Source organism: Heterocephalus glaber, unplaced genomic scaffold (assembly GCF_053883595.1).
Source record: "Heterocephalus glaber isolate CG9 unplaced genomic scaffold, H.glaber_assembly_v1.0 deba00001442, whole genome shotgun sequence".
Taxonomy (NCBI): Eukaryota; Metazoa; Chordata; class Mammalia; order Rodentia; family Bathyergidae; genus Heterocephalus; species Heterocephalus glaber.
In genome coordinates, this window is record NW_028258296.1 from 22,653,435 (window position 1) to 22,667,806 (window position 14,372).

The window sequence follows — 14,372 nt, forward strand, 5'->3', positions numbered from 1 at the left end:
TCCAGGACTCTGTGTTCCCTTCTGCAAAATGGGAACATGGAGCTAGATGATCTCCAAGTCCTCTTTCAAGTGGATTTGTGTGCTAGGGATTGTGCCAGGGCATTGTGCATGTTAAGCAAGTACTTCACTACTCAGATATTCCCTTGGCCCTTCCTTCAACTTCAGTACTTCCCAATTCCATGGACTAAACAAAGATACACGAATAGCGGAAGCATTTCAGTCAGGCAGTATCTCTGAAGATAATTTGGCAAAGCAAATTATTGGTATTAGATAAAAGTACTGGCTATGGAGAATGCTTACTCTTCTTTTGGTTTTCCTTCAAGTATTCGACTGTGCTTTCCCTATGACAATAAACTGAAACAGCTGATGTGTTTGGCTTCACAGTTTGAGACTACAATTTTTAATAGAACCTCACTTTTGAAATATTTTTTCCCATTAAGTTTATTGGTACATTTTAGGTATAAAATACAGTTACATTCATCATTGGGATCTTGTACCTTTACATGAGTCTCTTGGTTCTTATTTTTTTCCCCTTCCCTTGCCCTCCCTTCATCCTCTCCACCCTTCCCTATTTACAAAGACCTTGTTTCCATTTTTTTCCTTTTCTCATATTTTTCCTATCCCTTTTTTCACTTCCCCTACCCCTCCCACTTCCCCTGCTCCTTCAGACCTTTTCTTCCTGTTACACAATATCAATTATACATTTTTAAAATTACAATATCAAGATCTAGGAGACATTACCACAGATTTTACAGAATTTAAAAGGATATAGAAAGCATATTACAAAAATCTTCTTTGAAATAAATTTGACAACTTCTAAGATGTAACTTGGAAGACAAATTAATGAAACTAACTCTGGAGGAAATATAAAATTTGAATAACACCTATTAAAGAAAGTATATTCCTAGCTTGAAAAGCTACCTATATGACAACGGCAGGCTCATATACATTTTAGCTGATAAATTATATCAAACAATTAAAGCAGAAAAAAGAAGGAACACTTCTCCCCTCATTTTAGGAACTCAACATTGTGCTAATCCTAAAACTGGATAAAGATAACAGAAGAAAAAAGTATGAACATAGATAGAAATTTGTTTAACAACACAAACCATTGGAAGTCAGATCTGGGAGTATGTAGAAAGTGGTTTTATTATAAGGATGGCAGTGTTGGTTCAGCATTGGACGATCCAGCCCCAAAAGTCATCATTTGAACAGAGGAAAGGAAAAAGCCATACGATCCTGTCAGTAGTTGGAGAAAAAGTATCGGACTAAATTCTACATCTGTTCATGGTAAAAGCTATCAGGAGACAGAAGTAGAACAGAACCTTCTCAACAGAATAAAGGCATGTACTCCATACTTCCAGTGAGAATGCCTTATATGAATGGAGAAGATATAATGCTTTCTCCCTAAGGTGGGGAACAAGGGCAGATATGCTTACTCTTTATCTGTCCATTAAACTTTGAAACCTAGGCCCCACCAAAACAGTCTGGCAATAAAATGACACAATTAGGATAGGATTGGCAAGGTAGAAGCAAAATCTTTATGTGTAGATGAAATGATCATCTACAGAGAAAATACTAAGAAATCTCTAGGAGCCCCTAGAACTTGTATTTGAATTTAGCAGGATTAGAAAACACCAGGTATATATAAAAATTGACGTCTGTGCATACTTGCTATAAATGAAGAATTGGATATTGAAATTTAAAAGTTAGGTAGGAGTACAAAGGACCTAGAAAAGTTTAAAAAGAAAAACAGTGTTGGAAGACGTTTAGTACCTAATTTTAAGACTTCTTCTAAAGCTACAGTAATCAAGGCAGTGTTGGTGTAAGGAAAGATATATAGATCATTTGAATAAAACAGAGAATCTAGAAATAGAACCACACATATATGGTCCACTGAGTTTTGAAAGATTATTTAACATTAGCATATTATAGAATCTAAACTCAATTCAAAAGCCGAGGAAGAGATAGTGTTTTTAGCAAACGGCACTAGAACACCCGGTATCCGTATATAAAAAATTAACTTCAACCCTTTTTTTCCATACAAGAAAATAACTTGAAGGGATCTATGAACCTAAATAAGAAAGCCTAAAAGTATAAAACTTTAAGAAGAAATTATAAGGGAAAATGTTTGTGAATTCAGGGTAGGCAAGAACTACCTAGGATACAAAAGACATGATGTATAAAAGAAAAAAATTAATAAACGAGATTCCATCAAAATTTAGAACTTTAAATGACATCATTAAAATGAAAAGTAGTCCTTAAACAGACCATATTTACAATGCATATAACCTATGACCAGAATATATAAAGAATTCTTAGAGCTCATTAATAGACAACCCAATGAAAATGTAGACATAAGAAGATGATAGATAAATAGCCAGTATAGCACAAGGAAAGGTGTGCAGCTCTAGAATCAGAAAAATACTAACCAGTACAATAACAAGATTGAATTATACACTCATTAGGGAGATGAAGTTAAAAGTTTTAAAAGCCTTGTCATGATTTTTTTCTTTTTGTTGGATTATCCCCCTTTGTGTTTAATTTGTCATGCCCAATGGATTCATTCTGCTGGGTTTCCTGGGGTTGTGATCCTCATTGTCTTTTCCTAGGGTATTGTCTAAAAGTTTTTGGAGTGCCAGTTTGATATTCATGAAGTTCCTGAGGTGCTCTTTATCATGAAAGTATCTTATTCTCCATCAATTTTGAAAGATAGTTTTGCAGAGTACATCAATCTGGGTTGGAGGCTGTTTTCCTTTAGGCTTGAAATACATCACTCCAAGCTCTTCTTGCCTTGAGGGTTTGCACTGAGAAGTTGGCTGTGATTCTGATGGGCTTTCCTTTGTATGGGATTTGTTTCTTTTCTCTCACTGCTTGTAGAATTTTGTTCTTCTGTTGGGTTTCTGGAATCCTAACTATTATATGCCTATGTGTAGTTTTTTTTTTTATCAAGGCTAGTTGGAGTCCTATATGCCTCACTTATCTGTATGTCAAGTTCTTTTCCCCTGCTTGGGAAGTTTTCTGCCATCACTTCTGTGAACAGTTTTTTTATGTCATCTGCACTCTCTCCTGTTTCTTCATTGACTCCAATCAGTCTAATGTTATTCTTCTTTGCATCGTCTAGCAGCTGCTGGATTGATTTCTTGTCATCTCTTACAATTTTAAGCAATTTTTCTTTTCCTGGACACTAATTGCAATCTTATCTTCTATATATGAAATTCTATCCTCACATTGGTTCATTCTGCTGTGCAGACTTTCGATGGAGTTTTTAATCTCCTGGAAATCTGTTTGCATTTGTTTTATGGATTCCATTTCTTTCCCATGTTGAGATTCCATCATGTTCCTCAGATCCTCTATTTTTTAATCTATGTCCTCTCTAGATTTATTAATCATGTCTTGCACCATGAGCAAAATCTTTGTATCTGAGTCATTATTTCTGATTTCATTTTTCCCAGATCCTCTTTTGTTGCCAGTTCAGAGAGTCCAAGTAGTTGAGTATCAGGTTGTTCCATCTCATTTCCCTTTGAGGTTGCTGTAGGTGATCCAGAAGTCTGTTTTTGAGGCTTGTTTACATGTCTTCTCATTTCCACGGGCAGGGAGGTGCTTTTGGCACCTGCGCAGCTTACCTTCCCTGCCCTAGGAGCTTGGGATGGCGGCCGGGGAGCTTCCTTCCAGGTGCTGGGACCGGCTCAGCTTCTCTGCCCTAGGAGTGTGGGATGGCGGCGGGGGAGCTTCATTCTGGGTGCTGGGACCAGCTCGGCTTTTCTGCCCTAGGAGCATGGGATACTTTTGAAATATTTTAAAGCCTGTTTTTCTTTAGGATCTGGTAAGCCTAGATCTCTGAGAGACTGGCCAAATCTCATTATCACTCTGTACAGTACAATGAAAGCTTATTTCCTAAGTGTTTCCACAATTTACACTGACATAGATCTCAGTGTCCAAAACATTTAATTAAATGGACTATTCATACAGTCTCATTTTCTGGCTGGTCACTTATGTCAATAATAACAGTAACATTCACCTCATGGCTATAACTCTGAATCTTAAAAAAGAGAGAACATAGGGGCCAGGGATTTACTCAATGGCCCTGTGCATGCCTCACAAGGGCAAGGTCCTGAGTTCAATCTCCAGTACTGGGAAAGCGAGGGGTGGGGGGAGAATAATTATTTAAACCTAGATTAAGCTCAGATTAATGGTTGAAAATATTTTTTAATTATACAAATAATTCCAATTTACTTTCAAAGGCTCAGACAATAGAGAAATATACAAGGTAACAATTGAACCTTTCATCTCCCCATTTCTCCAATTCGTCTCCCCATTACTCCATTTTTTTCTGATCTCACACCTCAGAAGTAATCACTTTTAAGTATGTCTTGTGCCTTTTCTCACACACACACATGCACACACACAGAATTTGCTTTTACAATAGGGGTTATATTGAACATACTGTTTTAAAAATTCATTTTTATACTCAGAAATATGTTGTTCTTAAGGTATATGTAACTCTATGAACTCTATATCATTCTTTAAAGGGATGTAAACTATTCAATACACAGATGTATCAACATTTATTTATATTTTTCTCAGTGATGGAGAGTAACTCTCTAGAGTTGGCTCACATGGATAGGCTGTGAGAAGCAGAGTTGCACTGAATTTAGATTATTTGGCTCAAAGTTTTATAGAATATTTTCCTAGAATTGTGTTTTAGATTATACAATGCTTCTTATATGCCAGGCTCCATTGTGAGCACTTTATAAACTTTGAGATATAGATATTATGACTATCTTCATTTTGCTGATGATAAACTTAACCTCAGAGAGGTTAAGTAACTTTGTTGAGATCTTATGAGAGGTAAGGCCACGTTTAGAGTTCAAGTTCTTTAGGTCTAGAGTCTGTGGATCATATACTTTCTGCTGCTTCTTGGGATAGGGGTATTTGGAATTTTGATAAATACTACCAAGTTGTCCTCTACATATCAATTTATACATCCACAAACTGTTCTTTGAGGGTTCAATCTTTTCACTGTTTCCTTACCAAATCCTATGTTCTTACTTAAATTTTTTTTTTGCCAATTTGGGGTTGGATGAAATAGTATCATATTATTGTTTTAACTTATAATTAATGTTGTATTAACTTTTGTGATACTTAACTTTTATTAGATATTTAGTACAATAACATACATAAAAAGAGTTCTTCATTATTTCCAGATTATCATCCAAGAGCTGAGAAGCCCACAAACAGCCTCCTGAGGAAAGGCTGACTGACAGCCTGGTATGTGCATGGCTTCCATGTTTGTAGTGGTTCCCAAGTTCGCTTTTGAGGTTAACTTCTTTCCTTCCCCTTCTTTCTTTGGTTAAAATTCTCACATAGGACATGGGTGAACAGAAACCTTTTTCAGAATTATAGCCCAAACATTTCTTGAGCAATCCAGGAACTCACAATGCAGGGCTCGAATTCACACAACACAGGTTGGGAGAGGGGTTGCCCAGAGCAGGTATGAAAAGCAAAGCAGTATTTTGACACTGAAGGATTCAGCAGGAAGATCTGACCCAACAAGTAAAAACTCTTTCAAAAGTTTAATCAAGTTTATTCCCATCACATTCCTCTGGAATGCCCACCAGGCACATGCTTTGTCAATGAAAATTATTTTCAATCTCATGGATGTTTTGTTTGGCAAGAATCATTTCTTTGAACAATTTCTTATTGATCATCTAAGGTTTTTCATTTTTCACAGTGTTATCAATGTTCAGTAACTGGATAGTTAGAAAAGAACCAAACTTCAACCTGTATTCAATTTTAATCAGTTTGTTTGGGAATGTAATTTGAAAAATATACCAATTGATGTTTTGTAGAAACCATTTGCAATCAAATTTCAGGTCTCCAACATTATAGAGTAAGACATAAGAATGCAATGGATTTATTTATTTATTTGCTCATTTACAGCGCTGTGGACTTGAACCCACAGCCTTGAGCATGCTACCACTGAGCTACATTCCCCGATTTCCCACAATGGACTTTATTATCCTTGTTTTGTGAGATCATGTTACTGTATACCTATCTTACCAGTTGTGTCACGTTGGCATTCTCCTTGTCTTTGTGGCTTGTTGTTTTTTGCTTCTCGGGGGGCATGGTTTGCCTTGTAACATCCAATATGAATAACAGCACTCAGGTCTTAATGGAGTGCTGCTTTCCAAACAAATAATTTTCTGTGGCTCTAAGACTGAGTCTTCTTGTAGATGCCAACTCAAACTACCTTTTTTCGGGGAGGAGGGAATCGAACTCAGGACCTTGTGCTTGCAAAGTAGGCAGCAGAACCACTGAGCTAAATCCCTAGCCCCTCAAACTACCTTTTACATAGGTGTAGTAAAAATACGGTAAGCACTAGATGAAGGTATTTGGCCTGCATTTTTTCCATACTGGAGGTGCCATTGAGAAGTGCTGCTTTCTGAGCTTTGTGTAGCTTGTGGGTCCCCAGGGAACATTTCACTGGGCTTTAGCTTAAAAATTATTTATACTCAGCCATTGATTTCCTTTACCAAGAGCTGCCAATCCAATGGAATTAGCTGTGCCTGCCAAGCAACTCCACCCCTTTTCAACCAGGTGGCAAACACGAGAACTGACTTCTGGTGAGAGAAATAGCCACACTGGAAATCTAGAGCAGTAGTATTACATGGGAATTTGATAGAATTGTAAATCCCTGGTCTCACGCTGAATATCCGGGTGGTTTGGATGCAGGTCAAAGAGTTTGAGAACTACTGCTCTAGGTAATATATTAGAATCTTTCACTTTATTCATTTCAATACCTCTTATATTTTTATATCCATCTTTACCCCTATAACATTTTCTGTCGTGGATTGACTTTCTAAATGTCTTTGAGATGGCCTGTTGACAGGGGCGCAATGGTATGGCGTGCTGGCAAAGGTTTAACAACAGGCTCAGGAGAAGGGGAGACTTGTCCTGTAACATTCCATGATGTCTGGGATGTAAACAATCATACCATAGCCAACTTCAAGTGAGTTGCATGACATAAATAGGAGTTAGAAAGGTACATGCTACCTGAAGTAGACAAAAGCCAACTCCAGCGAACTACCAATATTTCTATAGCTTTGGCTCAAATTTGGCTCAATGGGGATTTAGATTAGGGCTAAACTGAGCTATTATTTGCAGGCTAGTAGTTTAATTATTGAATACTTTTGTTGTTTAAGATAACAAATATTCTGCTGATATCCTTAAGATAACTTAACATATTAAAAATTATCTTAAAATGGCATTTTGGAAATGTCATACACATAGTAGATTAAAACCCACACCTATATTTGTTGCTTTTCATGTGTATGTCCTGTCAAAATTATCATTTGATAATTGTAAGAGCTGAAACATGGATCTTGTCTCCCTCAACATTTTATTCTCATTACTGATTCTCAGCATCGTTCAAAAAATGTTAGTTGAGCTAGTATGTCAGTAACCATATTCGTTTTCCAGGGCTACTTCAACAAGATACCACAGACTGCGTGGCTTAAATAACAGACACTATTTTCTCCCAGTTCTGGAGACTGAAGTCCAAGTTCAAGATGTCTGCACCTTTGGCTGATTTGGAGGTTTTTCTCCTTGGCTGGCAGACAGCCACCTTCTTGCTGTGTCTTCACACAGTCATCCCTGTCTAGTATGTCTCTGTGTGTCCACATGTCCTCTTCTTATAAAACACTAATCATGTTAGACTAGGGTCCACCCTAACCACTTCATCTTAAGTAATTGCTTCTTCAAAAACTTTAACTCCTAATACAGTTACATTCCAAGGTACTAGGACTTCGACACATGAATTTGGGAGGAATTCAATTCAGCTCATTATAGTAACAAAGTGTCTATATATTAAGGCTCTGAAACCACAACAAAAAACACATCAGTTGATATTTGGAGCATATTACACATGCCTATTTTTATTTGCCTTGATATGAGAACTTGTACTGATTATGGAGACAACTACATCCATCCAAGGAGTAAACCAATATCATAAAAATGCAAAACTGTCTCTCCACTCTCTTCCTGCCTTACTGTGGACACACGAGGTTTCATTCCTGATACATGAATAAGAAGAGTAGGAGAGTGGGGACCTAATTGGTTTGCAGAAAAAGCATTAGGTGTTGGAGAGAGAGGGGAGTTGTACTATAAAAAGTTTTGGGAACTCTATCCTAGTGCATGCTTTCACTTTAGGGAAAGCACTGTTGAACACTATTTTAACTGCAAAACAAAGTCTCATTCTCTCACATTTCTGAGATTTTTTTTTGATTCGGTAATTATCAGAACAACAAGAAGTCAAAGTGTGTAAAGTTTAAAATGCCTTTGCAGTGTCTGTTGCAGTGTCCTGAAGGAGCTGAGTCTTGGTTGAGAAATGATTGTGCTTCAGTCAGAACTCTGGCCAACTACGAAGAGGCTCCCACGTCACCTGAAGTCTGGCTTCTGTCTTTTTCTTGTTGCTATTCTGTCATTTTAAATCCTGTGGTGACCTGAATGAACTGTAGCACAACACTTCTGTCTTATGCTCTAGGTTTTGTTAGGTCAGGAATAATTTTTCTGTCACTTTTCAAACTAGTACGATCAGACTTTTAAAAATTTATGTTATTGTTTTTTAAACAATATTGAGATTCTGTTTTGATCAGCCAATTTTCCTCTGGAAACCCTTAGAATAATTTCAGTATGCCTCGAGGGCATATGTTCTTGGAATGTAATAGCATGACTAGGTGGTTATTGGCGACCAGCCTAGCACAGTGAGGCAGGCTCTTATTACATAATTACACACATCCTGGTGTGTGTCTCATTACGTAATTGTTCTTCCCCTTCAGTGATGCTGCTGAAAGCCATTACGTAAGTCTAAGGGCAGAAGTAGAGCAGAGCCAAGCTCATAGGCACTAAGGGCAGCTGTACTTTAAATGATATTCTACAACTTTTTTTTTTTGGTACCAGGGATCGAACTCTGGACTCTTGGCTTGTGAGGCAGGCGGTGGAACCACTGAGCTAAATCCCAGGCTAAATGATATTCTGCAACTCTTGATAGGGATTGAATTGACACATTTTGACCTTCTCCTTTCGTCCCCCTCAGGCAACAAGCAACAGTAGCAGCACCTGTCATTTGTATATTTATATGTACTTTTCATGTTTCAAATGAAGTAAAACAGGATGATACAGTGGTGATATTCTGTCACCTCCTAGGAGGAGATGGGAAGTGTATTCTGTGTGTCCAAGAGTATGACAAATTCTGAATAAAAGGAAGGTCACCAACCCCAAGAAGAAAGCTAGAAGAGAAGGCCAGGGCATTTACTTCTAGGGCTTAATGCAATTCTCACAGTCAGAAATAGTGGGGCCAGCTTGTTACACAAATGGGGTCTCCTTGTACTCTTCTGATCAAGGTTTTGGGGTTGGTATGCACTTCTATGTGGAGGGGAATGCTGAAAACTCCGCCAGGTTGTGTGGGAAATTCCAACTTTCCCTGTGGAGGTTGTCTGGTTGAGGATATATTTGTGTGACTCCTTCTAGAATGTATCAGGGAGCCATATAGCAGGATTCCAGACTGATTTTTTTTTTGAATGAATGACTTATTAATGAGAAGACAACCTGCTTCCTCTTTCTTTGCTTTCCAATTTCTCCTCAAATCCCAAGGGAGTTTCAAGTATCACTGAGTTATGTGGCAGCTTAGTGTCCGGTCAAATGTATGAGATCTTGGTTTGGAAAGAGCAAGTTGTCTTCCTGAGTGGTGAGGAGTCCCTGGATACCAGGCCTTTTGCTCGAAAACCCAGTTAAAATCACACCCACAATGTACCACTCTGTAGGGCATATCCTGAGGTATCCAAGAGGGCAAGCAAAACATGGAACCAGCCATGGATTCTGATATTTTCTTGTGAAAATGTTGGTAATTTTGTTGTGAAATCTGGGCACCCGTTTATGGTCTAGACTGTAAGTTCCTTGAGGACAAGTACTGTGTTATTAATTTTGTGTCACCAGAGTCAAACCCAAGTCTTGCTATATAGGAGGTACTTAAAATATGATATTGTTCATATCCGTGATTATTAATCTTATGTGTCAACTTGTCTAGGCCACAGTACTCAGATATTTGGTCAAAAATGCCTGGATGTTGCCATGAAGGGATTTTTTTTAGACAAGATTTATTTAAATCGGTAGACTTTGAATAGAGCAAATTACCCTTCTAATGGTTAATTTCACATGCCATAATGCAGGCGGGCCTCATCCAATCAGGTGAAGTCCTTTGGAAAAGATTTCACTCCCCCCCCGCCCCACACACACCAAGAAGAGAGAATTCTGTAGCAGACTTCAGACTGGAAGTGCACAATCAAGTCCTCCCTGGGTCTCCAGTTTATCTGCCTATGCTGCAGATTTTGGATGTGCCAGCCTCTGTGATTGTGTAAATGAGTGAATGAGTGAATGAATGAATGAATGCTTTCATCATCTGTGTTCTGTTGATGAGGTGAGACTACATGTTGAATCTTTGCCCTAAAACTCTAATAGTCTTCCCTATGATTAGGAAAGGAGACCCTTGCTAATAACAAGAAAGAGAAGAGATTTGGGAGCAGTGAGGAAGGAGAATTCAACCTTCTCAAAATCCTTGATTTTACTTTTACTGTGAATGCTCAGTGTTAAAACTGTTGGCTTGATTTAAATGCCTTTGTTGGCTTCCAAAGTACCATCACCACCACCACCAGTGGCTCGCCCCACCCTGGGCTCAAGAGGCTGAGGACCACTTTTCAGCCTGATGTGATTTCTAACAGCTGAGATATTAAAACACTGAAAAACGGGGTTTATAATGGAAATGCTGACAGACTATTAACTATAGCAGCACTGCTCTAATAAATGGAATGGCTTGTCATAATCTCTAGTTCATAAATATGCAAATACAAGACTGGGGATTTGCTCCAAAGGATGTCTCTATAATTTTAACTGACCTTTACTGATACCAAATGAGCCTGTTGCTTCTGTTTTTGTACATTGGATATAAAGTACAGGAAATCCAGCCGCCTGTTGGCCTAAAGTATATAAAGTTTAAACTGCCAGCTACTAAACTCTGGGCTCAGATTCCATTTCTCTTAGCATTCACACTCTTTATTGACATTTTCATTTTTTTCCCAGGGGGTGGAAGCTGAGTGGGGGTGAAATCAAACGTTGTTCATCCCCTGCCCCCCCCCCCCCCATTATTTCCACATGTCACTACGCCTGCCCGGCCAAAATTCATGGATTGCCTCAAGGACAAACAGGCCATCTACACTGAATTATAAATTTGAGTTTTATCCAGTTTTCTGCTTTTGGACCAAATGGGCAGCAAATCCAGTGACTTCATATTTAATAACCTAGATGTCATTTGTCCTGTGTCTTTCAGCACAGAGTATAGAGTTGGATGGCTAGCAGTTTTGCAGATTTTTTCCTCCTAATTATTTTAAGCTATTCAGCCTGGTATCCGAACTATTGATGCAGAGCCAAATCGCCAGCAGGGGAGAGATCTGTCCAATCCAGGAGCTAAATGAGTCACTGAGAGTCAATCTGTTTTTCCCTTGCTGCTGGGGTTTCCACGGGCCCGTCCTCTCTCTGCTCCAGTCACACACAGAGCTGCAGGCTCGGCCCTTGTTGGCTCCCACTGCCTCCTGTTTCCTGCTTCAGCCCTGTTTGCAGCAGCTGTTGATGGATTCTGACCGGCTGGTCATGGAAGTCCAGCGCCTCAATCACACTGTAGTTGAGGCCTGGCTTTGACAGAAAATGAAGACATCTTGGCCTTGTTGTGTTTGCTTCTCTGGTGATACATCAGGGATCTGGAAAGGACAGTAGGCACAGAATGTGCCCTTGGGGGACAAGGCCAGCTCACTCACTCACATCCCTGGATTCTGCACAGAGCCCTTCTAGTTTCCCTAAGTGCCCATGCGGAGTCCTCGAAAGAGAATCATAGGCAAATTTTTAAAAAAATCACAGAAAAATAAGAAATGAAAGTGGAATGGAAGGGACATGTGGATATCCGGGGGTGGTGGTGGTGGTGGCAGGGAGGAAGGCCACCAGGATGAGGCAAAGGTGGCCAGGAACAAGCTCACGCAGTGGAGAGGACATATATGCCTCCCCCAGTGGAAACATTTCATCTCTAACAATATCTGCTAAAAAACAAGATCTTTAAATTCTCCCAAGTAAGGTCAGTATTCAATTACACAAAAATATACTGCTGACTTAAGGATTGCACAGAAGATTAAGATAACTTGTAGTCCATGGTAAATGATTAAATTAGCAGGCACAGTTATATCCTGAACTTTGCCATTGGTGCTGACATTTCTGTGCCCTGTGCCTTGAGGACTGGGCAATCCTAGCTGGCGTGAGCCTTTTCTCTTTGAAACTCAAACATGATCAGGCAGCAGAGCTCTCTGCAGATGGTCAGAAGGGTTAACACGGTGGAGTTTGAGAACGACCACAAACAATGTTACTGTAGGGAACTGAACTGCCTGAGGAGTGCTCAGGAATTAGAGAACTCAGGAGAAATAAGGGGAGGCTTGGGGTGGGAGAGAGAGTCTAATTGTTTCACTATAATTTTCAGATAGAAATATCCAAGGGGGAGAACCCCTCAAAAAGTGAACAGAGTTGTTTCTTTTTTACAGGGAAACCTCAAAGGAGAGAAAGCTTTGTTCCTCATGGGCAACCAGTGCTTTTTTATAGTTCTAAAAAAATTTACCTTTCTATATATTCATGTTAATTTTTGGTCACTCTGATTCTAGCTAGCAAGGTGGCAAGGGCAGTTAGAGAAGAGAGCCAGGGTTTCTCACTGAAAGCAGGCATGTATTGGTGAATCGCTTTGCTTTTCTTTCTTGTGGTCACACCTGTAACAGGGTCAACTGCTTGGATCGCAGGGTTTTGTGGAGGGCATTTTGGAGTCCAGGGCTCCTGAAGGTCTGGGGAGCCCTCCCACCATCTTCTCAGAAGTGATTAACTCAAAAATAAAGGCCCCACTTTCTCTTGCCACTTTTTGAATCACAGATCACCTAGTACTAAGCATGAAACACCAGTTTTCAGATCATTAGTAGAAAGGGTCTTCCATAGGAGGCAATAAAATGTTGCTTTGTGTATCTCAGCTACAGTTACCCAGCTTTCAGAAAGAAGGAATCTCCTTGAAAAGAAATTTACATGAAAACAGTCTCATTGTTTGAGAACTTATGCAAACGTTGCACAAAGGGGTTTGATAGTGATTTTTAAGAATTTAATCTTTATCACTGCCTCAAAGATATCTGAAGAAACGTGGGAACTTCTAAGGAATTTTATTGCACTTATTTTTTAAAAAGATGTGTTACCATATAAAGTTGTTTAAAAATTTTTTTTCCTGAACTTCCAACTTTTCCCTAAGCTTCAAAGCCTTTTTATAATGAATGTCCTATAGAGAGTCTAGTGCTTTTTGGTTGAACACTTCCAAGGATAGCTCATTACTAGTTAAGAAAATTGAAGATAACAACCATAGCTCCAAGTATTTTGAACAACGTAAAATGTTTCTCCCGTGGGTGTAGCTTTTAAGGACCACATGGGGATCCATACCCCTCCGTGCTCAATCAGCAAAGACAAGCTCTAAGTGTCTCAATCCACGCTGATTGCCTGTGAGCTCTCCAGTGCTAGGAATCTGGATACGTCCATTACCGCATGCACAGACAATGGAGCCCCTGCGCCAGGAAGGAGACTGGTTCTGGAGAAGGGCATTAAAGGATGGATGAGGAATAGAGTGCCTGACCAAACGTTGTACCATTTCCCTTTGATTTTCGCTCTCTAAATCCTTTTTGGATTCTAGCTAGTGACTGGCTTTGCTTCCCTTGCTTTCTTTTCTTCAGCTTTTCCTCCTAATTCAGTATGGAAGATGATCAAAGTATAGAGTTTCTTCTACTCCAGAGGTTGGCATTTTTGCAGGCACAAATGAGATTAGTTTTCAAGCACCAGCCTTTGAACGCAAGGAATTCCTTTAATGATCACATTAGATTGCATAGACTTTGGAATCAGGCACTTGGAGTCCCAGCTCTGCCATTTACCAGCTCTGACACTTGGAGCAAGTCATTTTAACCTCCTTAGGCCTCATTTTCCTCTTCTGGAAATGAGGATAATAATAATAATCCTGTCTCATCGGTTTAAAAAACCCCAGCAAACTGTCATTTGTGTACTATCTATCTATATATGTGTGAGTACAGTATATACTTTTTTATACAGGTAACATGATGATATATGTTATATAAATACTTAAATACACAAAAATGGAAATTAAATAATAAGATTGCCAAAAACCAGAAATAAATATCTGACTATTTTAGTATCATTATGCACAGATCCTGGGTGCATAACCCCATTTTGGAGAACTGTAATAC